Here is a 26,047-nt window from a genome sequence, read left to right as displayed (position 1 = left end):
TACTGAACACCTGCAGCTGTCACTAAAGGTGGCCAGACTGGCTATCACTGTTACAGATGAGTCACAGGTTGGGTAGCATTTTACACCTACTTTGCACAGACATAAATTGGAAGGCTCTGAAGATCAGATCTTCTTGTCTCTTCAGATCTCTGAATTACTTTCTATCTATGCAGGAATCCATGCCTGAGAATGTATCTACAGTAGGCAAAAGTGTATTTTTGCTGTGTAGATTTCTGTAGAAGGGAACATCGTAAAGCAAATTTTTGTCAGCAACATGCCTCACCTGTAAGATTTAAGCTTATGCTGGGCAGCTCCTGGTAAAAACACATCTTTTCTCCTGGGGAGCAAGGCAAAAAGACTCAATAAAAGAGGGTGTAGATCTTGTTTAGTACGCAGGGTTCTGTTCTGTACCTCTCACTGTCAGATGAGCCATTCTGTACAGGATGAGATTTTTAGTAAATAATATAGGGCTTTTCCCTTCATTTAACCGTATTTTTGTAGTTGTATAAATTTAACCTATTTTTCCTCACAACTTATCTTACAAAAGTGACTTTAAAAAACATTCCTTTGCATTAGTATTGAAAGTGCAAGACTCGATGCATCCAACCCCTGTGAACCTTCCGGGTGCAGGGAAACAAGGTGGAGCCCACCGCCTACAATCAAAGATTAGCTGCTTTAATCAAAGAGACAGCTTGCATTCTCAGCTTTTGATTTCCACAAAGCCTGTTTGTTTTACTTAAGGCTAGTTTACTACGCCCCTGTTACCATGGAATTGCTAGGGAGCTAAGCCACACCTTTATGAACATACTTAGCACTTCCTGCACAGGGCAGCCTTAAGAGCAGTCTCCTATACACCAAAGAGATAATTGGAAGCAAGAGAGCATAAACAGCTAGATCTTAAGATCTTGGCTGGCTGGCTGGCTAAGCCACTGCATGTCGCCTGTGTGCTCTTGTTACATAGTTCACATAAGGTTTTGGGGAAGTGTTTACCAGGAGATGCATTTTTCAAAAGGATTCCATGCTCATTGATAATATGTTTCCTACCCTTTCATCAGTTTGAATCCAGCTCTTCTGTTGGTGGCTGCTTTGTGACTAGAAGAAAATGAATGGTGGGTTCCTCTCAAATCCCTCTGGGCTGATGTATATTCTGTATTAACAGTAATGGCAGGCTGACTGGCAGTTCCAACCGACAGGATGAGGGTTCATTATATGTAAACAACCCTCCTTCTCTGTCCTTTGAGGCAGCATGGTGTAATTGCTAGATCGCTTACATCCTCCTTTTTCTGGTTCACCTGCAATTTAAATATCAAAATATTTGCCACTTCTGACTGATGCTTAGTATTTATAAGAATCTCAGGATTGTTTATTACACAGAAAACTTATAGAAACAATTTTTAAACACTTCTTCAGTATGATAACAATCAAAGCACAACAAACATTCATATTAGAAACCTCTGCTTACTGATTAATCATTCCAGTAGTTTCACTGATTCTTCCTTTCTCCTTCCTTCTGATTCACGATATAAAACCATCTTTATTATTATTATTATTATATTTATATTTATTTATTTCCACTCTGTACTGCAAATGGGCTAGCAGTAGAGTTTGTGTGACAGTAAAGAAAAAAATAACACCATATCAAAGACCGGGATGTCAGGTTACCATTGTCTTTCTTAGAGTTCTTGTGACACGCTACAAATTACAGTAGCTTCTAATGCTTGGGTGGATAGCATGATGATTAATAAGATAGTTACTAGCATAGCAGTAAGGTGGAATAGGTGTGAGTAATTGTGTTCTGTGGGAACTTGATCAACATCCTCCAGCTCATGGGCATGAAAGTATTTCGTAATCACAACAGCTAAAAGAACTGACAGAAAATCAACAGTATTTTAATGCAAGATTCCTTCAGTATTTCTTAAAGCTTAGAATATTTACAGGTGGACAGCTACAGAAACTTAAGAGTTGGGAAACAGTTGCTTTGCTATCTTAAGGATGAAACTTGTAGTATATGTTACCATGATACAGGATCAAATGTAATGGGGAAAGATTCATACTTTAACAGTTATAATTATGTTGTGCAGGCCTAAAGGCATACAATGTATCTTGGGATGCATCTTCACTGCCTCAAAGCAACAGCACTCTACAACATATAGTCACAATATACTACTGAGAAGTGGCAAGGGAAGGGATTGTGAGCATATACATTCTGGAATGAGACTAGTAGGTGTAAAATATCAGCCAGTTTCATTTATTTGTGCAGTTTATCTGTAGCAGCACAACCAAAACCCTGTATGCAAACAGCCTTGGCAATTGGGGGTGGAGGTATATACTCTGCAAAGACTGCATATGAAGCAATACCCTTTTACTGGGATTAGTTGCCTTTCTCGAGTCTAGGCTCAAAAGGGATTTACAAAACCACTATATACACACAGTCATAGAGCAACTTCTTCATTGTTGTATGGACAATATGCTGTGTAAGGCAGGAAGTTTTTTGTTGTTGTACTCAGTTGTTTTTTTTCTTTCTCAGAGGTAGAATATAAAACATCCCTTTCTTAGAAGAATTCTATGGGACTGGTAACACACAGATTAAGCAGGCAAGATTAAACAGTCTCAGTTAAATCATATGATCACTAACAAAAAAGTTAAGTGTGTTTCAGGAAAAGGGATAATAAAGTCAACAGTTCTGCAAGTCAGGCCCACAGGTTCCTCGTTCTTGGGCAACAAATATTCATTGCCAAGTGCTGTTATTGAATATCAGATTTGCTTTTCAGTCTTCTTGTCTTTCCACAATGCAATCAAGGCTAGATTACAAGCTTGTCACATTTAAACAGTGACCTTCGTTTAGCATTGGGTGTGGTGGTTTACACAATGTATGAGAAATATTGAGGCAAAGGATATGTAGTGAAATGTTCTCAAACTTACAAAGCCTCAGTTGGGGCTCTCATTTATTTAAGGTGAAACAACTTTTAGAATGTATCAAGAAAAAGTAGTATGGAGATGAAATACTGAGCAGTTTATTGAGACAAAAAACAGTAATTTTAAGAGCATGTTTCATATATGCAGGGAAAAAAAATCAGAATCATGTGTATCTTCTATAGAGCTAAAAGGATAAAAAAAGACATGCAAAGCTAACTAATTTTTGTTTCAAACACTTCAATAGCTTCAACACTGAATTTCAGAAAGACAAAATATAGCAACGGTTCAGTTTTCTAACCTATTTCCTAGATCAAAAAACATTACTTCAAGCAATGTAATGTTAACGTTTAGATAACAAGCTCACCAAAATGCACAATCCTGTATTATATACAAATATGTACGTATATCTACATGCACATAAACATGAAGTCTTTGTTATATATTTGTTTACATTCCTCACCTTTGCGCTCCATTAGAGTCTTAGGGAGAACTGAGGGATCTGTTTCTTTTTAGCCTTTTTGGCTTCCTAAAATCTTCCTTTTGTTTATATTTCTCTGTATTTCCTCTCAAGCATCTGCAAATGCTAAATATAAGCTAAGCATAAAGAAACACAAAGATTAAATGTACAGAGCACAACTTTCCCATCTGAGTACTACAACTATAATTACAAGTATAAATTGAATACATATTTAATACATTAAGACATATAGCCAGTACTGCCTGTCCCTCCCCTCCAGTGAAGGGAAATGACACTTCAAATAAAAACTGTTTTAACGGGGTGAAATTCACTCCTGCTACAATGCCATTATGTACTTAATATTTTTACATTTGATTTGAACATGGCTTTTCTACCAGCAGTGCATAGAAACTTATTTATTTCTTTAGAATGATTGCCTAGAAGAGAAACACTCCTTCCACAAAAAATGCTTCTTTAGGGTACATTTCCTCCTTTCCTTCCAGCAATACCTTCATCTTTAAGCAGTATCACTCCAAAGTTGTTATTCCTTTGCAACAGTTGCTCCTTATGTAGCCCTTAATAATTGTTTTCCTTTTAGATTGGGCTATTGTTATGTACTCAACACAAAGCTGTTGTGTTCAACTCAACCTTAGATCACCACCACAGTCATAGTCAGTATGCCTCACTTTGGTATCCTTGCTATAACAAAAGGAGTGACTAGCAGAATTTCATCTGTGAGATCTGGGAACTTAGGATATCTGTTGCTACTTTGAAAGAACCTAGAATTCTATTTTAGCCACAATTCAAGAGGCATCTGCTTGACAGGACCTTTGGAAGCAGATAGAGATATGCTGTAGTTAAGAGTGTAAAGGAACTCTATGGCAGGCTTTAGTCCAAAGTTGGATCATGACTGATTATTTTCCATGGACTTCAAAGATGCCAAGTGTGATACAATTCACATTCCTACTAAATATTTTTTTTCTTACCATTAACTCAGTTTCTCAAGAAGTTTGGGTGATGTGACAGATGTCAGTTGTGAGGGCAGCATTCTGCACAGAGCTAGCTTGTTGTGTTGGAATCCCACTATTGCTTCCTGCTGAGTAAACTCAGTAGAAGTTAAAAGATAAAAGACTTCAGCAGGCCTTACAACAATTCATTTCACAATCCTGAACAGTAAAAGGGTGATTTCCTGTTGAAATGTAAAGCAAAAAATGAAAAGCTTTATTGCTATTTTTATATATATTAGCTATATTATAGTTACTGGACTCTGGATCCATCTGAATAGAGAATGCATTGTTACTGTTGCACTTGCTCATTGTTCCCTATTCCTATGCACTATTTGGATGCCTTTATTCTGCCACTGAAGATGCAATGAATGCAGATTTTAGGGTTATTCATAATAATGATCATCATCTTGAAGATTCCAAACTTTGTCCTTTGCCTATTGCTGAAGAGCAGAATTATATTAATGGAACATAACTGTCATTTAACCTCTACAAGACCACACATTGGCTTAGGCAGGCAGAGAATTATGCCCTATAAAGCTGAAATTAATGGGGAAGGCCTTTAGGTAAACACAGTATGGTAATGCATTTGTTTCCTCATGAAAAAAATAATGTCTCATGAGAAATTCACTGAAAGATGGTAGTGGCATAGTATCCTACACCAGTGCTCTGCAGTTACTGTCTCACCTTCTAATCAAATAGTAGGTGCTATCATCTGAACCAAAACCTCAATATGGATTTTCTCCTATGGCTTCATATTTAAATATGAATTTGCATTAATTTGCATGAAATAAACATGTAACATTAAGCTGCACTTAGACTACTTCTGTTTTTGGACCACTCTACTGACACCTTCAGATTAGCAAAGTCAACCTTAAATGACTCACTTGACATAAAAACATTCTTGTTTTTGTTTGGAAGAAAACTGTTCAACAGTTGTGTGCACAGTTTAGCCTTCTGTTTCTCATGCTTCCCTCATCTTAATTCTAACAATTCTCCTTAATGTCTTGGGAAGATGACAATTGAATACCTCCCAATGATCAGACTTTTCCCCCCAGGTTTATATGGTCTCTGGCTTTGATTTTTTTTTTTTTTTTTACCTTGAAGAAGTGTATCAAAACATGTAGCTGTATCTAAAAAAATATAGGAGGCATGTTCAAACAGTAATAAGTCTCACACTTCATATGCACTACAAAGAAAACCACAGGATAATAGACATATCCAATTTTAAATACAAAATAGGTATGTTTATATACATATAAAATGACGTGGGAATCAGATATGAGACTTTCATAATATAAGGGTGATAGACACAAACCTTGAAGAGGCCATGGATATTCTCTTTCCTGTTTTAAACAAGTGTTTTTGTTTATAGCCCACCCAGAATTAGGTCACCTTTGAAAGTGTTCTTAGGCAGTGCATGCACAAAACACCCAAGCCAAGAGGACAAATGTACTTCTGCTGCAGTAGCACTGCTGAATAGCTTGTCTCAAGGAGGAAGGAGGCAAAAAGGAGAATTTAAACTTCTTAGAAAAAAAAGTCTTTTATCTTGAGTTGTAGTTCTGGAAAGAATTTATAGTCCATAGGAACAATCAGTAGTAGCAGTGTTTGTTAATAGAAACACTGCATCACATATGGTAAATGGCAAATGTCCATTTGTTTGCTCAGTTTAACTTTCATCATCAGTGGATTAACCCTCACAGCTGAGTAACGTGGCATCCTCTGCTTGAATGTGTTCTACTAATGTAGATCAGGGTAGTCAAGCTATGATCCAGAAGGTGAACACAATTCACAACTTAATCCAGTTCTCGTGGGACCTACAGCCAATCACTTTTTCATAGCACAAATTGTTACTAGTTAATACAGAAGTATGTACTAATATTTGGCCTGCCAAAAGCATTTCGAAGATCTATTCAGCCTTAGAGTAAGGCATAGGTTTCCTGACCTGCTATAGATTACTTTGAACAGTTTTGTCAGCCAAAACCAATAAATCCCATTTGCTTATCTGAGCTTCCAAAGAAGAAAGTACAGTCCTATGGGGTTGTCAGACCAGGACAGGTACATCCCATCTAATTTCCTTCAAAGTCATCTGCTTTACTTTCAACAGCCAACAAAAGTGTTTTAAGACATTTGAGATGATTTTTCCTGTACAGTGCTGGGGAGCATTCACATGATCTTTTCTGCTGTTCAGAAGTACTCCAGATGACAGGACACAAACAGGTTATAGGTGATAGCATATTTAAAAGTGTCAGCAGCGTTGCAAAGAGAATACTGGGCTACAGTTTAATATGACCTTAGCAGTTCCTTAAACTGATACGCTGCTCTGTGACTTTTCATCTTAGTGTACATGGTAAGATTACTGCATACTTGACTGAGGGCATTTGCATTTTGTATGTATTGTTTCATTGCATGATATTAGCAAGAGAAACTTTAAGATAGATATCATACCTAAATCTGAAACTTTAATGGTTTGAACAGGCTCACATAACCATCTGCAAGCTTGAATTGAATTCTGAACTTAAACTCTGATCAGAAAGTTTTAGTTTGACATGTACCTTTTCAAGCAAAACTTTTCTAAGCAATTTTTGAAATTACCACCAGCAAAAGTGGGAAGTCCTTCTTGTTTCCCCATTCTTTTCTTTCCCAGCTTCACATATCCCATTTCTGTATACCTGCTGTGGTCAGACTCAAGCTCAGCCAGTGCAACTTGTTAAATCACCAGTAAAACACCTTTTGGTCACCAACTTGACTTTGTTCTACAGTGATGCAACATCCCTTTCATTACCTGTTTTAAAAAAAAAAAAAAAGGATGATTTTGTCTTTGTAACCACGAGTATAAAACTGTTTTATTAAGACTTCGACTCCCAAACTATCTTTTAGTTAAATTAAGTTGCAGTTTCACATCCTTTTTCTTTTTTGGGGGGCAGGCTGGGTTTAGAAATGCTGCTGCTTTTGCAAGTACTGCTGCCCAGAAGAATGATCATGGAATTGTGCCCCTATAGGGTCCTTCAAACAAATATGTTAGTATGAGAGGTGACATAAAGAACAGACTTCCTTAAGATTTCCTAACTAGAATATTATGGCACACATCCTAATCAGTGCCTCCTACAGACTATGCCTCCATACTGGTCTAAAGACGTAAAAGTTACTTTATAGATGCATGTAGGGAAGGAGGCAAAGCAATAAAGTGAGATTAAGCAGTAAGAAGCCAACTCTCCATTAATGAGTCATGCATTCATAGCTACCTAGCTGTATTATTTTAAATATCCATAGCAACCAATTTAGCCTCTGTGTAGTCTTTACATTACTTTTTGAATCTTACATTTTCAAATCTTTTTAGAGTGAGAACACACACATGTAACAGCTGGAGAAGTAGAACAGAACAGCACTGTCCTTAAACTTTCTATAAAAATCAAAATATGAGAAAGAAACTGATCTTGGACAAGATTGTCAGTGTTTGTTTCCCAGAATATCACAAAAGCTTGATGGTATGGAGACAGATCTTTTCAACATATCAGATGCACAAGCACATGCATTCTGTTTGTCCTCCTTAGGTACTTCCAAACAGATTTATTTATAGCAGTGTGCATAGACAAACCCTTTAAACAGTTGCTCTAAGCGTAATTTTAGTCTGCTATAAAGAAATTCAGGTTTTTGAGAAGGGGCTCCAATCTGACGACTGCTATAGTCATTTTAGGAACATCCTGTCCCTATTTGGTAGCAAGCTTTGCTCATGAATAAATACCATGCAGCCAGGATTTTTCTTCCCCATCCCACCTTTTAATAACAAAAGCGGCCTCAGGCCATTAAGCCTTCCCCATCACCCGTTAATCTCCAGGAAACAGCTTCTTTCTCAATTGTTGCTTAACTGATGCAACATTTAACACCCCAGATGAATCAGCACTGTGCTACTAGTAAGCTTCTGACTTCACCGTTCTTTTGACTCCATGGTACTAAATTTGCTGATGTGTATTTCGGGATATTCAGATTACCACCGTTTTGGGAGGCCATTTTAGAGCCCACATTTGCCTCTGATACTTTCTTTGTTCTTCCATTGTATCTGTCTCTAGATTCTGGTACATGCAACTTACTCCTATTATCTGATCCATTCTGGTTAACAGAACTCATGTCTACATTGTTTTAGATGTTTTTCTGATATATATATATATATATATATATATATTTTTAAGGTCAGGGATTCAGGCTTTTTTTTTTTTTTCCCAAATTTAATTAAGCAGAGTAGCCTATGAGTAATAGAAATAGCATTAGTCAGCAAGATCTTGTCTTCAGCTTTTAAAGCTCATAGCTAGCAAATAAAATAACCCAGAAATCAGAAAAGGAAATCTCCACTTTTTTTTTTTTTTTTTCTTCTTCTATTCCTGTAACCCCTTACTGTCCCAATGGGAAGAATGCATTGTCTTTCAGGCAACTGCTCTAGTAATATTTTTTTCCTCAGTTGTACCCATGATCTCATCTGTCTTCCTTAAGGTCTGAGGCTGTGGGCTGCGTTTATTTAGCAGCCTCTAGCGGTTCGCCACAGCAGTTACCAAAGGCTGTATCTTCGTGTGCTGTAGCTGCAGCACATACCTGCTCATACCTTGCACAGAGCTTTCCAGGATGCTCTTTCCAGGATGATGTAGTTACATGCTGGTCTATGAACACGGATGAAAAATACAGTAGAAAAATAAGACAATATTATTCAGCTCTGTGCCACACAAGTTGATTTGACCCTGAAATATTTACATTGGGGTAGTGACTTAAAGGAACTGCATACAATCAAAGTGAAGAAAGAGAAGCAATAATCACAGGATGCCTGATTTGTCCCAAGTGCACTATATTCGGGGATGTTTCTTACAGTGATTTATCTTGTACTTTATGTAGCTGTTCTTAAAAGATGCTACAAATTTCACATGCTAAATAGGTGCAAGATTTCCAAGATACCTCACATTTTAATGACAGTCTTCTAGGAGAAGATTGTCACAACACTAGGAGATGACATTCACAACTGCAAAAAAAATGTCTACAATTTGTGAACTTTCAACACCACTCTAGTAAACACAGCAATTGGTGGTTCGTGACATATTTGACATACAGAGACAATATAAGAATTTTGCTGGCCTCACTGTGAGAGCTAACTTGGGGTCTGAAGGAGCTGATGCATTTAACAATGTCTGCCTTTTTACCTTTGTCATCACATAGCTTAAGAGAGCAAGAGACCACAGAAATGCTCTGAAAGAGACATCTTGCCTGGAATATTGAAAAGACTTGAAAGACTTTCTTTAGCCTTCTCCAATTCAACAGAGAATTTCTTCTGGCAATGAAAAATCATTATTAGAAATCAATAATTGAAATAAAAGTTTGTACTTCAAAATAACAAATTTTGGTGCATGAAAAGAATTACTTAATAAAGTGAACTGGACCTTCATCAATGACTGGAGTGGAGGGAAAGCTTCAAACATGTTTACAGTCAAGGTGCCAAATATATCTATGTTACTTTAACTACAAAGAAAGGCTTCAACTGTAGCTAGATAAATAATCACTTCAGAAAGACAGGGATTTCAATTAATGCCTTGTATAAAAGTCACACACTTTATAAAACACAGTTAATCATTTACAAAATACATTCAACACATAAAATGTATTAATATATATGAATCAAATAAAAATATAATTATAAATTTACCTTTTAATTGTTGCCATTGTTTATAATCACAAAATTAATTATAATGACCTTTTAGTTGTTGCCATTGTTTATGTTTCCTTATGTAAACCTGGTAATCTTTTTGTTATATTAAGTTGGTAATCTAATATAAGGACTTCATGTTTACAAAGAAATTTTGGGTTCTGAAACTCACAAAACCACGACACTTGATTATTGTGTGACAGATAGACAGATATACATTAATATGACTCAATTTTTCACACTAAGTTTTTCCACCGAAGAGCAAAAAAAGCAAGAGTCATGGACAGCAGGGCTTCAGGTTCAAGGACAGCCTTTACATTTTCTTCTGCACTGCTTGAGGATGTGTTGATCCCCACATATCGCTAAAAGAATAAGGATCTTGTCCTTTAGTGGACAAATTCAACTGATTTGTTTACTTACTAGTTACTTTGCAATATATAAAATGTCATTATTTGCTTACGAAAAAAAAAAAAACAGTTATGAAAGTAGAGAGCTTGTGGGGCAGTATCTGTAATGCTGCAGTTCAGAATCCAACACTCTGAAGATAAATATCACAGATTTTGATGTCAACACTGCAGGCTGTAAATGGAAAAATATTCCAAAAACAACAACAAACAAAACACCCAGCAACTGCAGCATGAACAACTGCAGCATCCCCAAAGAGCAGCAAGTGGGACAGTAGGGGTGTGAACCACTGCAGTTATTCAAAGTGAAGTGTCCCTGCTTGTGAATCTGAGTTCAGACATCCTATTCAAGGATGTCCAAGGACAGACAGTAGCAGGTACACAAGTCTAGAGATGTCAGGAGCCAGCCTAAGCTTGGACCAACTCATTAATCCACCTCCTGACGCAAAACTAAAAACAGAACTAAGTTATTTTCTTTTCATTTTATGCCCAAATGCACTAGTTCACATGTAAAAACTAGTGATCATGACAGTGAAAAAGGTACCTACTTAAGGCATTTAAGGTACCTACTTAATAATTTCTCTGGTGACCTGAAACTTTAAACTCTCAAAGTTCTAAACACTCTGCTCAGTCTGTTTAGGATCCTTAATTTTTATTTTTTTTTCCAGTTGATTCTTTCAATTTTCATCAAAAACAAATACAAAGGGAAGAGCCAGCTTCACTGTCAGCCTGGCTAAAAAAGACTATTGAAGCAAGCTCTTCCCAGCAGCAATTACTCAGCGCAACAGACATGTTTTTACCTACAACTGAAGATCTACCAACCCTGCCCCAAGGGGAGAATAGCTACCCCACCTGTCAGCATGCAAGTATGTTTGGTATGTTTGGTCACATTCAATGGAAAACCTGTGAACCCACTTACAAGAAGATGAAGGTTTCTCATTACATTGAGAGGCATGTGTTTTCAAGAGATCAAAACAGTTGGCTAAAGAGATACTTTAATACTGGGAAACAAAATGTGCAAGGTTTTACACTTCTATAAAAGATACTAGGAACACCCAAGAAAACTTCTGTGAGCTCTGGTGCAATCCCAGTGCAGCCTCAGGCTGTTAACTCTCCCTCATCCAAAACGCAAAATTATTTTTGGGTGACACAAACTTCATTATTTTTAGATCACTTCATAATGCTCTGAGATAATTTCTCATAAATCCAGAATCATTAAACCATTTGAAGGCATTATTTGTGGTACATTAAAGAATATTTCTTTTGTCATTATTGCTGTGTGCTTCAAATTTCCTGATATCCCAGGCTGGTAAGGATGGGATACTCTAGCAAGGCAGGAAGTGCTAAAAAAGTCTGCTATACCAGGTCTGTGAAACCGAAGTCTTAAATACCTGGACTCATATAAAATTGTGCAAATGTAACCATGGAAGAAAACTGTTTCATTGCTTTTTCAACAAAGCTGTGTTACCAAGGTGTTGAATCTTTCTAGTTCGGGCAATGCAAGAGTTTATGCAACAGAACTGTGTGACCTGGCATACCAAACAAATAAGCTTGTGTCTTTTTTTTTTTTTAAATAAGTATTTTTGGGATTTATCCCCAGTAAAAGAGTATATCTGTTTCCATTCTTCTCCATTTTTTTCCCCAGTAAAGATGACTGGGTACAGCAGTGGGGTAAGGTAATTCATACTGTGCCTACATCCATTAGTGTTTTTCGTACTTTAACATAGTAATCCTGCCTCCCAGATACTGCAAAGCTTTGTGAGCGTGTACACATAGCCATCACTATCAAAAGAATACAATGTAATTTAGTTTTATAATACATATTTTCCATCCTATCCTGGACACCTAAATAATACAGTTATTTTAAAAGGCGTAAAATTACAGCCTTGTAGGCTGAAACTGTCTACAGAGGAAATGAAACAATCTATAATAGTCTAGGCTAGATTTAACTTCCACATCACTGGAGCTCTATTTCTCTGCTGGTGCTGAAAATCAGGGGGATGGTTCAAACAGAGATATGTTTTTCAATGAGAGCACTTAGGGATAAGCAAAATCTATGAAAAATCATAGAGACACAAAACAGATTGCAATCTACTTCCTATTTTACAATTACATACACTTTTGCACTAGCAGTGATTTGTTCTTAGGCCTCCTGCCTTTTAAACCAGTGACATGTTATTTGTGATGACACTTAAGCATTACTTAAATTTGTGAATGACCTAGCTATAATTCTGGTGGTCAAAGAAAAGAAATAACCTGCAGAACTATACCTGAGAATGTGTACTGTCTATTTGCAATTACACCAAGAAAACAAACAGCATGTATCTGTAGGAAAATCAGGCAAGTAGTGTCCCTTTCTGCTTCTTTTAGTATAATTACCGGACTGATGATCTTGATGTAAATTCTCCAGTTACATTTACAACTGACCACTCTAGAGGTTCTCTAGTGGCTTCCATAGAAACAATAAGGTACATTTGTATTCTGAAAAAAAAAAAAAAAAAAAAAAAAAAAAAGTGAAAATGAAAACTTACTTTTCAAGTGCTTGAAGGAAGGGACTGCCTTGACATCTTGTGTTTTCTGTAGCTAAGTCTGTTTAAAGAGTTCCCTGCCCCTCTTCTAGGGTTTGGTACAATGGTTTGTACGCTTATGGGGCTGCATGATGAAATGAATCAAGGAACTGATCTGAGAGAAAATTAATAACCATGAGAGACAGGGTTATTTTTAACACTGATCCCTTTCTCAAATATAGTCCCACAGACAGTAGTACTCTCAACACCAAGGAGCATTCATGAGGATACAGGTGCAAAGTGAGCAAGTGCTGTAAAAGTGCCTTTGCCACTAAGAGAAAAAAAGTGCCTCCGTGCTCCAAATTCCTGATTTCCGAAACATTTCTGTGGACTGACTGTGCACAATCAGCTCTTGCTTTGGAAATAAACAGAGTGCTACTAAAACTAATTAGAACTTGTGCAAAATAGTATATGCATTAGTCATACAGGTTATGTTTTACATTGCGTCTTACCAAAATGCTGTTAAAATCAGCCTTTTTTTTTTTTTTTTGTCCCCAACTCATCATCGTATTTACAGGCCTCAATCAGGTTGATCCTTCACAATGGTTTTCATCTGTTATCCCAATATTTCCAGCCAGATGCCACTTTTTGCTCCTTGTTTATTTACATCAAAACTGTCTTTGACATTATCCCTTAAACGTAGAAAACCCTGCCCAAATTAATTAGCATTCAACTTAAAACTCACCTTGAAGACATGTTTTTACTTTGATGTTTACAGTAAACTGCCAATTAACAGTGGATAGGAAGATTGCAGACAAGGAATTTTGATACTGTAAACATTGTTTACTTCCAGCTTCAGGAAGTCTACTAGGTACGCAAATAACTAATCTTGTTATTCTGTCTTCTTTCATATTTTTCCATTAAGTCGCTTTGCTACAGCTATTAAAATATACTAAATGAAACCTCTGTGTACTGTATTAATAGCATCAGAAAGTTGACTATTGCTATATGTCTTCTGTTTGGTACTGTGGTTGTATTGAGTAATATCAGTGTGTCAAGAGCAAAGTTGCTTAATTTACATTTATATGCATGGTAGCATTTTTTTTTCAAGATCCATACTGATTTTTAATTAAATTTAATTAAATTTAGAAGCAAAACGTTTCTTTCTTTAAAGCTGTTACTGAGATATAATAAATTTTACTTTTATATTGCCTTACTTTGGAGAAGGAGTTGAGGGACCAAAGCCAGCTCTCTTACTTCAATCCTTGCCCCATATCCCAAGGGAAAAATTCAGTTATCTGTAAAACAGGAAAAGGAATGCAATAGACTAAACTGGATCAGATCAACTAAGCTTCACCACAATAAACTAATCTAGTTCTCTATTACACTATTCAAGAATTAAAAAAATAGATAAATCAATTACCAGTCCCTGAATCCCTGAAAGCAGAAATTCAGTTTATTCCTAACTTCTGACATATTTTGTGTGTGTACACATATACACATGCACTGGAAAAGTGCTGCTCCTTATCTTGTAAATGCATGCTGTTTTTACTATAGATTCAGGGGAATCTGTAGATCTGCAGAGTGTAGCATGTTAATGCATTAAAACTCTTCTAAATGTCAACAGATCAAAACAATTTATTTAATACTATTTGGCAATGATTAACAACGGAAGCATTACCTATGTACGCAGGCCTAGAAAACACTGGCACAAAAAAAAGCTAACTCTTTATGCTTTGTTATGTGAATACATAGCTCATTATGAGATCCTCTGGAATTCTGGTCTTACTATGTCAGGGATATAAAGGGTATACATTTAAAAAGTCAATAGATATGAAAGCTTCCATAAAACAACAAAAACAAAAGAACTTTTCCAAAAGCAGTTTTGTTATGGTCTACTCAGCAATATGGAGAGAGATTAAAACTTCATTATTACAGCAGTAGCTCACACAGTGTTAAAGGGTGATTCACAGTCAGTCACAAAGCCAATTCATTTTGTAGTTAGAAAGTCTTTTCCATCTGTGCATGATGTCATGCATTTATGAGGACAAGAGGCAAGAAAATAGACATACAAAATACTGAGCAGAATTAATCAGCTCTGTGTCATAGTGTAGCCTCTGTTTTCAAATACTGTGTGGATCTGCTTTCATTTACACATTCAAGTTCTGACAGAAGGAAAATTTATGGTATAGCTTTATAAGAGACAGGCTTAACAGTACTTACATTATTGCGGCACTGACTCAACAGTTCAAGCTGATCCTTTTTATCCCTCTTCCAATATTTTATATCGTGAGCATCCTTCTTTTAGCACCAACATGATGAAGGTAGTGTAAAACAGTTGGTAGAATGGACTTGAATGACTCAAAGATGCAGCTACAGAAACAAAGGAGAGAGGAAATGAGAATGTATGCAGGAGAATCAAGGTAAAAAAAAAAAGTTATAACTGACAGGAGAGAGATATAAAGAGAACATGTGGATACAAATAACAAGTATAACGAGAGTACCAGCAGAGTAGCATGATGTATGTAAGAAAGATAATCTAAAAGGAAAAGCAGCTGTTATAGAATCAATAAGTCTTGACTCTATTTCCAAGTTCCTATTATGGTTCTAAGAAATCCTAAAGAGGGTATGTGATCCACTAGGTTCTCTGTCAGTAAAATCAAAAAGAGTACTTATCTGATAGGAAACACAGGAATACAAAAATCTATAAGTAACTTTCAGAACTATTAAGTTTCATGCAATGAAAATGAAATTTACACAATTGCTACCAAACACATTTTCTCCTAAAGCCAGGCCACCATGTATTTGCTGTGCTGTGCTCCTGCTTCCCTTCCCTTCTAGCACTGGAAGAGAGATGCTTCTCAGCACAGTCCTACCCTGAAATCCTCCAGACTACAGTTCCATCACTTTCCCACAACATCTGAACTGGAATACCTGTGCTACCTGATCTATGGCTTCAGGACATGCCGCTGTTTGTTGGAGGGGGTCTCCTGTTTATGGAAAAGAGCTGAGAAGTCTGATCTGTAAGATGCTACAGAGCTGGAGAAATTAAAATCCTTAGGTTGATGGAAGTAGCTTTTGAATCAGATATATGACTAGACTGGTAACATCAGGAAAACGTAAAATCCCTGACTCATCCTTTTTGACAGAGGTTAAACAAATAAGAGAACAAATTTGGTGTATTAGGAAGTGTTATCTCTTACTTTTCCTAAGGTTTTTTTCCTATTTGCTAGTGATGTCTTGCTCTGTTACAACTTACTGCATTTTTATGGAAAAGTAAGACTGAAAGAGAAAAAAAAAATCATTGAAAGAATAATACAAATTAAACATTATACAGAACATAAACAAATGTAAAGACAACTATGCTATGAAATAGTAAACAGTATTAACAGCAGAAAATTCAAATGGATGTAGCCAGAGCAACTGCAGAAGAATGCAAACACTAAGCAATTACATAGCCAGAAGTGGAGTAATAATGAGAACAAAAGATACAAATGATGGAGTAGGAAGAACTATAAACAAACTCACATTGTGAAAGAAAACATTAAAATGAGTACACAGTGAATGAGTTCAATATGAGGAAAGGAAAGGAAAGGAAAGGAAAGGAAAGGAAAGGAAAGGAAAGGAAAGGAAAGGAAAGGAAAGGAAAGGAAAGGAAAGGAAAGGAAAGGAAAGGAAAGGAAAGGAAAGGAAAGGAAAGGAAAGGAAAGGAAAGGAAAGGAAAGGAAAGGAAAGGAAAGGAAAGGAAAGGAAAGGAAAGGAAAGGAAAGGAAAGGAAAGGAAAGGAAAGGAAAGGAAAGGAAAGGAAAGGAAAGGAAAGGAAAGGAAAGGAAAGGAAAAGCCCCATATCTGGAAATGTAGACAAGGAGTATTGAGAGGAGAAAATATCACCAGAAAGATGAAAGTAGAAAAGTCAAGTAGAAAAGATTAACAATGGAAAAAAAAAAAAGTCATTGGGGTCCAGAGAGTATTTTCCAGCTTGCTTTTGGAGGTTGAATTTGGAACAGGGAAGATGAAGGTGGGGTATTTATATCACATAAAATTGAACCTCTCATTTAAGAAGATAATTTGGAATGCTTATCCCCCCCCTTTTTTTTTTAATAAATAGTTGATAGTGGAATACAATCCTTCTCTACGCTGCTTCAGAAGGTACTTACTTCTTTCTACAAGGCAAACAGGGAGTCCAGAGGTTGACAAGTGGCTGAGCCACACTGACAGCTCTCAGAGGGAGGGCATTCAGTTCCTTTACCTCTTTCCAGCTTCTTTTACTTTTCTCCCACATTTTTCTGCATTGCTTCTGGAGCTTATCTGATTGTTCTCAAGGTCAGGCAACTAAACTCAGTAACATTGTAAAAACATACACTTTTGGGTAAAACAGTTTCTCCTGTTTTATTCTGCTATTCTGCAGTTAAATGAGTTCCGGGGTGGCACAGGGTAAGTAGTGGGATCACACAGAAGAGCAGACAGAGTTATGAAAATACAGGGAGGGAACAAAGAAGGCCTTTTTGTCAGTATTAAACTTTTAATTTAACCCAAAGCATCTCCTGAAGCCACAGTTTCATGACATAACCACCTCAGTTAAATACCCTAAGTTAGATGATGAGAACGGTGCCACTGCCAGCACTTAGGTAGAGAGAAGAGCGACTGTGAGGAATCTTGCACACTTTTCAAACAGGTAGCTTCAGATTCTCATGCCTTTGGTACCCATGTTAACCAATTCATCCCCCAAAAGTTTGAGGAAAGTAACATTTGTAATGTCTTCAATTTCCAACCTCTCTTTTCCTATCTGGCTCCACAGCACTGCTGTTTTATGATAGTACCCAAAGTACGACATGCTTTGAAGAGGAAGACAGCAATAGATTTGCGTACTTGTGGTTTTTATTGCAAATCTCATTATGCCTGTTGGGTTTCATTTTTAGCCTTAAAGACTTACGTTATGCAAATCAATCAGAATCTCAGTTTTAAAATTTTTGTTTCTCAGTGATGTTCACCTTTTTTTTTTATTATTTTTTTTTATTACTTACAGAAATTTTCATTATGTATAAGGTAATTCCCTGCTTTTTTGATAGTTCTCTATATACTTGGTATGTATAAGTCAGGAAGGCTTTGTATAGTATTCAGACTAAATTTAGCCTAATTTAATTCTTAATTATTTCTTTCTACTATCCTGGCTGCTTGCACCTACTAAATTAAGTTTGAGCAAAAGGTGAAACAAGGCTTCTACTGCCTGTAGGTAGATGTACAAACAAGCCACTACAGGGTGAGCTAGGGTGTGAACACACAGCACATCACATGTTCTACAGAAACTGTCTGCAACCTGTTCTTTCTTTAGTTTATTACGTGCTATTACTACACAAAAGCTGACTTTATGATAGTTTGTTAGCCAATACAAACTTTACAACTTTTAAGTATCTTTAGATAATAAATGGATTTTTTTTAACTTCACTTTGTAAATACATGAATATTTCATTTATTTTAATCTTTTGTTAAAATTGCCAATTCCTCATCTCAAAAATTGAATATTTTCTAGGAAAAGGAGCTATCTTCTACATTGCTTTTGACTGTCAACATATTCCTACTGGTATGGTAGTCAAAACTGGTCCATGACAAAAGATCTCATTTCAAACACACATACACATAGCAATAGACTGCAGGTAATGGAACTGTAGTAGATATCAGAAAAAAACATCAGGCAAAGTAAATACATCCTAGGAATATTCTTCCAAAACAACAAAAACAAAAGAAAACAAAACCTGGAATTAGTTTTCTGTTTAAAAACATTTTTATGTTCTGGTTCCTCTGAAAACCTAAACATTGAACACATACTTAGTTTTAAGCTTTGGAATGCTCATATGAAAGCCAGTAAGAGTAAATAGTGCATGCAACATTATGCAGGAACAAACTTGTTGCACAATTAGGGATTTTCCTTGTTCTTGTAACATATATATATTGGTAGGCTCCATATGTATTTTATACGCTTACAACTTTTCTAAGAAGAATATATTTATCCAGTGAAAAAACATGGCTCTGCATATGCACCCTCTGTATATAGAGCCATGTATGTGTACACATACAGATGTGTACATCCAAACACAAACTTATTGATTGTTATATTATTGATTGCTACTTACTGGTTCTTTGTGCTACTTATTGTGTTCCTTGTGAGCAAAGGGTAAAATGACAATTCATTAACTCATTAAAACTTTGCTAAATATTTATCATCTTCCCTGTATTCTAGTGAATATGTGAATAGTGCAGGTTATAAAAGAAATAAGAGCCAGAGGCGATGAGATAGGTGTGTTACATAAAACTCAAAGCTGAGGGCTGTGTGTCATCTGCAGTATCCACCCAGTTCAACATACTGAGCAACAGGGTGAAAAATGGAGAGCTGTGAAGGCATGAATAATACGTCAGCTAAATTAGCTTCCCACCATATTTTTTTTTTTTCTAAATGGAGTGATTCATACTAGGAAAATCAACTTGGAGACAATGCTTACAATCCTGAAGAAAGCTGTCTGTGATAAATACCTGAGACTAAGGTAATACCTAAGATAAATACCTTGTAATCTAAGCTGAGAAGGAAATCCATTATAGACAGATGTATAAAGAGATGCAGCCTTCTTGTTCTCTGGCTTTTCTGAAGTGTAAATTGCCCCAAATTAAATTAATCTACAAAAAAAATCCAACCTGTACTACAGAGGTTATTAGGCCTAAACAGAAAACACATACCTAATTTGAAATAGAATTTCAGAGGTTTGATATTAAAACAACACATCACCTTACAGCACAACAGAAAAGATGATCTCAGAAAGTAACAGTCAGGGATGATACAAAAAAGGTCATTGATATATTCTTAATTTTTTTTTTAAAAAGCTTGTATTATTACTGAAAATCATTAGGCTTTAAAGTGCTTTTCTAATTTGTTACATGTCTGAGTCTACAGTATTTGGAGAAAAGAACAAAAACAATCCCTTTTGTTCCACAGGCTTCTAAGACATCTTCATTTAGCCTCTGGGTTCATTTCTAAAAGGAGGGATTGTTCATGATGGACATAAACATCTATTTATGTATAATCTTCTCTGTAAGTGCAAGAAGTAATAACCTAGGATTCCACCCTATGCTCTGAGACATAATGAAATCAAATGTCTAAAGAGTAGCCATTCACTCTGAAGAGTTCTTTTTAGTTGTTGTTTGAGATTGTTTTGTGACTATGTATTCCTTGCTATTGTTAAAACTTTATTAGAGACTTTTGTAATCAAAAGTTAAAATTTTTTGCATTAATTAGTTTTAGATGTGGGAAACTTTGTCTGTAAGGGCAATTTTTTATAGACTTAATATATACTTTATATACTTAACTCTTTGTTCATCCTAACCATACCCTGAGAAAATTTTAATTTTTAATGTATCACTTTAATGTAACTTTCACCATTATTATTTTTCCCTTATTCTTGATCCAGGAAGCTGCATGCAGAACCTTATTAAGTTTAATTTCATGTTAGCTTAAACAGTCTACCTTCTTGACATACCAACTCCATAAAAAGCCAGCAGTCTATTAACAGTAAAAGTTTTGAAATATTTTGCTTACCTGTGCTGTTGATACTTTTCCTTGACCTATACTTAACACATAGTAATATATTATTACACTTTTCTAACTCTTACCCTGCTACTTCTGTAACCTTAGGTACCTCCACTTACCTTCTATTTTCATATCTTTAAACTGGGAGTAATAATAGCGCAGACTAGTATCACAAATTGCACAGCTTCTGTCAGTTGTATGGACGACTTTTGCCTGCACTCAGGTCATCAAGGCAGCATCTCTTCTTACTTTTGTCTTGCTTTTGAGGCATGATGAAATTTCTGCAGAAACATCCTACATTAAATACGAAACAGAACTCTTTGTCCAGAGTCATCAGGAAATCATCTTTTAAAACTGGTCATAAAATTAAAGCATCTTAAAACTCCTGCCACACCAGTTGTTCCTATGACCACCTGCAGTCCTGGTTTCCATAGGCCAGTTATAAATTGAGAGGTATTTCTTTACTTTCACTGCCTTTTTTTAGTATGACATCCCCCTATTTTCTTTTTGATAGAATGGATTGTCCTGAGTTCTAATTCTTAGAGCTGTAAAGATGGAATTTTTCCATTTCCTGAGCCTCTTTTTATACAAATTAAAAGCCTTCTTCCTTAGAGGAAAAAATATTATGGTTGTAATGGATTATTTGGTATCATGTAAGCCTTAATTACACATCCTGAGTTAGTGTTTAAACCACATATTTTAGAGAGAGATAATTAACTGTTTGAAGCAGTTAAGGTACTATAGAAATGAGATAAATCTTTAGGTTTTCCTGTCATTAAATTCTTTATTAATTACTATTCCTTTAACAGATCTCTTTGAAGAACTGAGTAAACTATAATGTTAATCAAAATATGGGAAGTTGCTACTTAAGGTGCTAATCTTTTATCTTCTGATTCAGACAAATCTAATTGGTGTGTCACCTCCCCCCCCCCTTTTTTTTTGTGGCCCACTTTACAAAAAAATGATAACTCAGGCATGTTTCAACACCACAGTTGGAGCCTATAGCCAGGGATCAGAGACACTACTGTACTTATCCTCAACCAACAATGATGGTGAGCATGTGGAAAAGGGGAGAAGTTAAAAGAAAAAGCAGTGGTTTGGGCTAAAGCAGCAAAGGTGAAAAGTAAGCCTATTTTTACACTTAGCCTACAAGTATGGAAATTCACTTACCCAGCTTAAACCATTACATAAAACAGCAATTGAGGATAAACAAGTATTAATCAATGAATAAATTGAATTATTCTGTGTTTGTTCTTTGGTGTTTTAACTATTGCTGAGAATCAATCAGGAGTGCACTTAATGACCTTAATTAGCCCAACCTGAGAGCTCAAGCCCACAGGCCCAGGAGTCCATATAAACTCAGTCTTGGGCATTAATTTGTAGAGCTTGAGCTCTGTTGTTGGGTTGCTTGTTTTCAGGTTTGTTTGTGGATGGTCATGTAACTTGTTGATCGGGGATCTGACATGGGGCCTGACTACCTGGTTTTACCTTGGCCCTGACTAATTACTACAATCCTGCTGTGTGATTGTTGGGCTGTATTTGACCCTGGTTACTCTTGGTAGACCCCACCCTGAACCTTATGTGCAAGCTGACTTTCCAGCTTGGCCCTCGGACTGACCCTGTTTATGTAACAGTGAACTACAGGAGCATTGAGTGAATCTACAGAGATAGAAAATCTCAATTTCATATCTTACTTCAGCTTTCACAGTACAGGTGAACTAAGTTGCCTAATATAAAATGGTAATGGTAGCAATGCTATTTCTTTAGTGTAATGTACAATGCAAGTCTTGAGATGATCTAATCTTTAAGAAAAGACATGGGTAGAACCCTTCAATTTATGATTTCTTCTTCCTCAGAGTGCTAGAAGTTCTTTAGCAAAACCTGTTTCTTCTGATTCTGATCTTTTTAAGAGAAGGATTAGTCAATTAGTGCAATGCTATTCAATGTGACAAATGTAAGAGGATTAAGCTGAGCCTTGTTCATAGACTCTAAAAGCATTACATACAGAAACCAAGCATTACAACAAAGAAAAAAGGAATTTGGAACCAAATCTTTGTTTTCCACTTCATTCTTAGTGCTTCTCCTTTCTTCTGAAAGGTAAAAATGTGGTTTTCTTATTGTGGGTATCTTCAAGAATGCAAAAACTATTCCTGCATTTGTCACAATGAACTCAAGGCCTTCTGAAACTTCTTGGGAGCATCTCAAAATAATAAAAAACACTAAAAGTCAATACACTCACTTGGGATGAAATGTGAGCTACTTAAGTTCAAGTGTCAGTATCTAGCTCAACATGCTTAATAATGGTTTTGTTGAAAATAAGTTGTTTTCAACACCGGTTTTTCGAAATAGCATTTTTTGAGGAAATTGTATTCTGTCAAAAACTCTCAGGCAACTTAACATGTTCAATGCTTAAACAAATAATTGTGTGCTTGGGTTCCTAAAGGAGCAAGAGAAGAAAAAACTCAACCACTCAGAAATGAATGGGACTTGGATGATTAATGTATTGTTTTGCTTTCTGTGAGCCTTTCTGCCTCAAAGACTTGAGTTGTAAAATATGGTTCATAACTGAAACAATGGGCAAAGTACTTAACTAGTTCTTTCAGTGACTTTATGAGTATTGAAATTAGTCCCAACTTTCAAAACGAGAGCCACATGGTGGCAGGAGAGAACAAGGGATGTAAGAAGATTACTGTGACAAATGTTTCCTTCAGTTTTAACTACGTAATACTTCTCAGTCCTACAGCACTGCTGGAGGTTCATGGCTATATTTTAAAATCAAATGGACATAAACCTAATTCATTAGTTACGATGTTTTAAAGAAGTCCACAGCTTTGAAGTTTCTAATATTACTCACTGAACTCAATAGGGAATTCTACAGTGAATGTTAATATTGCAATAACAGCTTAAGTTAGGTAGTATAGTTAGGATATGAAACCTGCAAGATGTTGGTAGATGGTCTGTATTGCATCCCCTTATCATAATATGAGGTGTCTATGACTAGAAGTGATTTTCTGATAGCTCTTTTCCTATTACTACTCTTCTGGTGGCATACCTAGAATGCTACTGAGTGATAAGACTGGATAGAAATGGTAATTCAAATTCGTAATTCTCTGAAAGAAATATTTAGCCCTTCAATTTTTCATGTAATGTGTTACATTGTGAACGTATCTGCTATTCAAATAAATAAAAATCTAGAACTTTCACTCTAAGTTCTACTAAGAACAGTCCAAAATACTAATCCTCTGGTTTAAGACCATCTAGGCATGTTACTTCATCCATAATTACATTACATTAACGTTTCTAGATATCTCAATGAAGTTAACACAATTATCTAGTTAATTGCCAATGGTAACAGTGATGTATTTAGTTGTAAGCTTTCTTAGTACTTACGTAACTGCAGCCCAAGCTGGGGTGTGACCAGTCACTTTTCCGACCAAGATGCAGTTCAGGCAGCTGACTTCTATTAAATTAAGAATATTGTAAATTTGGCAGTTCTGGAAGAGTATAATCTTACTAACTCTTACAGACTTGTGACTGTTTAATTTACACTGTAAGACCTTACAGTATCCTTTCCATTAATTCTATCATTTAAATCACTTAAACTTTGCATATTCCATAAAAATAGTGTTCCTTTAATCTGAATCTTTAATTTATTTTAACCTAAATGAATAGAGTTAAAAATATTGAATTCTTACTAAGAACCACCAGCATGACTTCTAAAATAACTGATTTAAGGCAAAAGAAGACATGAAGTAATTAAACAGGATATGGAGTCTATTATCTCTAAACCTATCAGTACAAGAATTTTTAGTACTTTTAGCAATAGTGTTGTAAAGTTTCTGAGATCTCAGAGGCCATCATTGCAGCACTGGTCACACCCAAATCTTCATGCTAACAGGAGCAGCATAAGCTACTCATCCTCTCAAAAGACAGGGTTATGACTTCAAACTGTATTTTATTGGGATATTTTTCTTTAACCTATTAACAAACAGTGGAGCTCAAACAGGAATTTTCTGATAATGCACAATTTTAATGATTAATTGAACTGACAAACATTTACAAAACCTGAAACTGCCTTACCATGCTTATTTCAATTACTTCTCTATTCTTGCTGTGCATTCTTGAACTTCTCAATTTCATTCTACGATCATATGCTTATTTATAATCCAAATTGACTTATTTCTCTTGTTCTCCCACTCCAGTCAATTATAAACCTTCACTTATTCATCCCCCCTTCGTCATACATGCAGGAAAAGGAGTCCTACAACAGTTGTAGGATATAAAGCCAGAGGAAAACTTCACCACTGTTAATAGTCTCTAATTCTGTATCTTCTAAAGTATTTATTATTGATCAGACAGTTTCTTGAATGTGAGAACATTTGCACACCTATGTAGTCTCCATGCCATCTGTTAGCTTCCAGGTTCCTTAATTCCTTTCATTCCACACCTGCATACAATTCCTTCTCTTTTAGTCATGTTAATAGTAATTCTAATAGAGATCCATAACTGCACTCTCAACTGTCTTTCAAATGTCTCTTAACTTTTGTTCTACTTCTTTCTTCCCAGTCAGTGTTCTGCCAATTTCATTAAATAAACAATTTTGTTTCTTTAGTACAATGCAGTTGCCTGATTTTTACCTGAATGCAAGGATCTTTGATTTCGTGTCACCTCTTAAATTGTGTTGCCTCTGAATATCCACAAAGCTCCACTGTTTTAATGCAGGCCTCTATAACTATTTTATCATAATGCTTAGAAAAAAACTTTTGATGTCAGCAGGCAATAAAAGTAAGACCTGTTAGACTGATATTTTCCTTTGTTATTTTTTATCCTTATTGTATACTGGCTATGCATGAATTAAAAATGCTTCACTGTCTCCTTCAATTCTGCTAATACATAATGAATTCCCTTTATGCAGCACAATCCTACGTATAAGTATAAGTAATAAATTCCTGCTGTATACCCATGGAATGTTTACACCATGTTTCAGGCTGGGTAAAACTTTCAAGTTAGAGATTAATGTTAAAAGATTATTAATTTTGACAAACAAATGAGAAACTCAAAGCATCTGGAATCTTTTTGTGCCTCCCAGCACACAATGTTCTGAGTAGTGTTGCATTGATTCCACATAATGTTCCCTGTACCTCAGGGTAATTTGAGGTGATTTGACTCAGGTGACTGAAGTGGCCCTCTCTTAGCACAGCCTTCCCCCTTGCTGTGTCATGAGAAATAGCTGGACGCTGAGACCACAGAGACAGACTTCAAAAATACAGAATTGGGAAGTAAAAAATAACGAGGAACTCAAGTGAGATGAAACCTCGTTTTTCTCAGATGGAACCAGAACTGAGTGTTGCAAGATTTTACCAGTACTCCAGCTATATTTGGAGACTGCTTCAAGTCACTACTTAGAATTCTCTTAAGCAATCAAGGAAAGCATTTTCTATCAACCTTCCAATACAATTTCCAGCATGGATATGTAATGTAGTTGACAGGAGTCATGAGG

At 35.9% G+C, this 26,047-nt stretch overlaps 1 long non-coding RNA gene across 1 annotated transcript in view; it reads right to left on the bottom strand.

Annotated features, from left to right (window-relative positions):
• Positions 1–302: 302 nt before the first annotated feature.
• The window catches only part of LOC311443437, a 139,722-nt gene continuing 113,977 nt past the window's right edge, over positions 303–26,047 (bottom strand). Inside the window, exons 7-17 of the long non-coding RNA XR_014697272.1 lie at positions 23,938–24,007; positions 20,667–20,828; positions 15,195–15,344; positions 14,189–14,269; positions 12,844–12,945; positions 8,965–9,029; positions 7,050–7,162; positions 4,360–4,562; positions 3,377–3,510; positions 1,045–1,292; positions 303–434 (exon numbers count right to left, since the gene is read on the bottom strand). This is a non-coding gene — a long non-coding RNA (uncharacterized lncRNA). The remainder of the gene's footprint in view (positions 435–1,044; positions 1,293–3,376; positions 3,511–4,359; positions 4,563–7,049; positions 7,163–8,964; positions 9,030–12,843; positions 12,946–14,188; positions 14,270–15,194; positions 15,345–20,666; positions 20,829–23,937; positions 24,008–26,047) is intronic.

Source organism: Aythya ferina (genome assembly GCF_964211825.1).
Source record: "Aythya ferina genome assembly, chromosome: 12".
NCBI lineage: Eukaryota > Metazoa > Chordata > Aves > Anseriformes > Anatidae > Aythya > Aythya ferina.
This window is presented reverse-complemented; position numbering and strand designations above follow the sequence as displayed.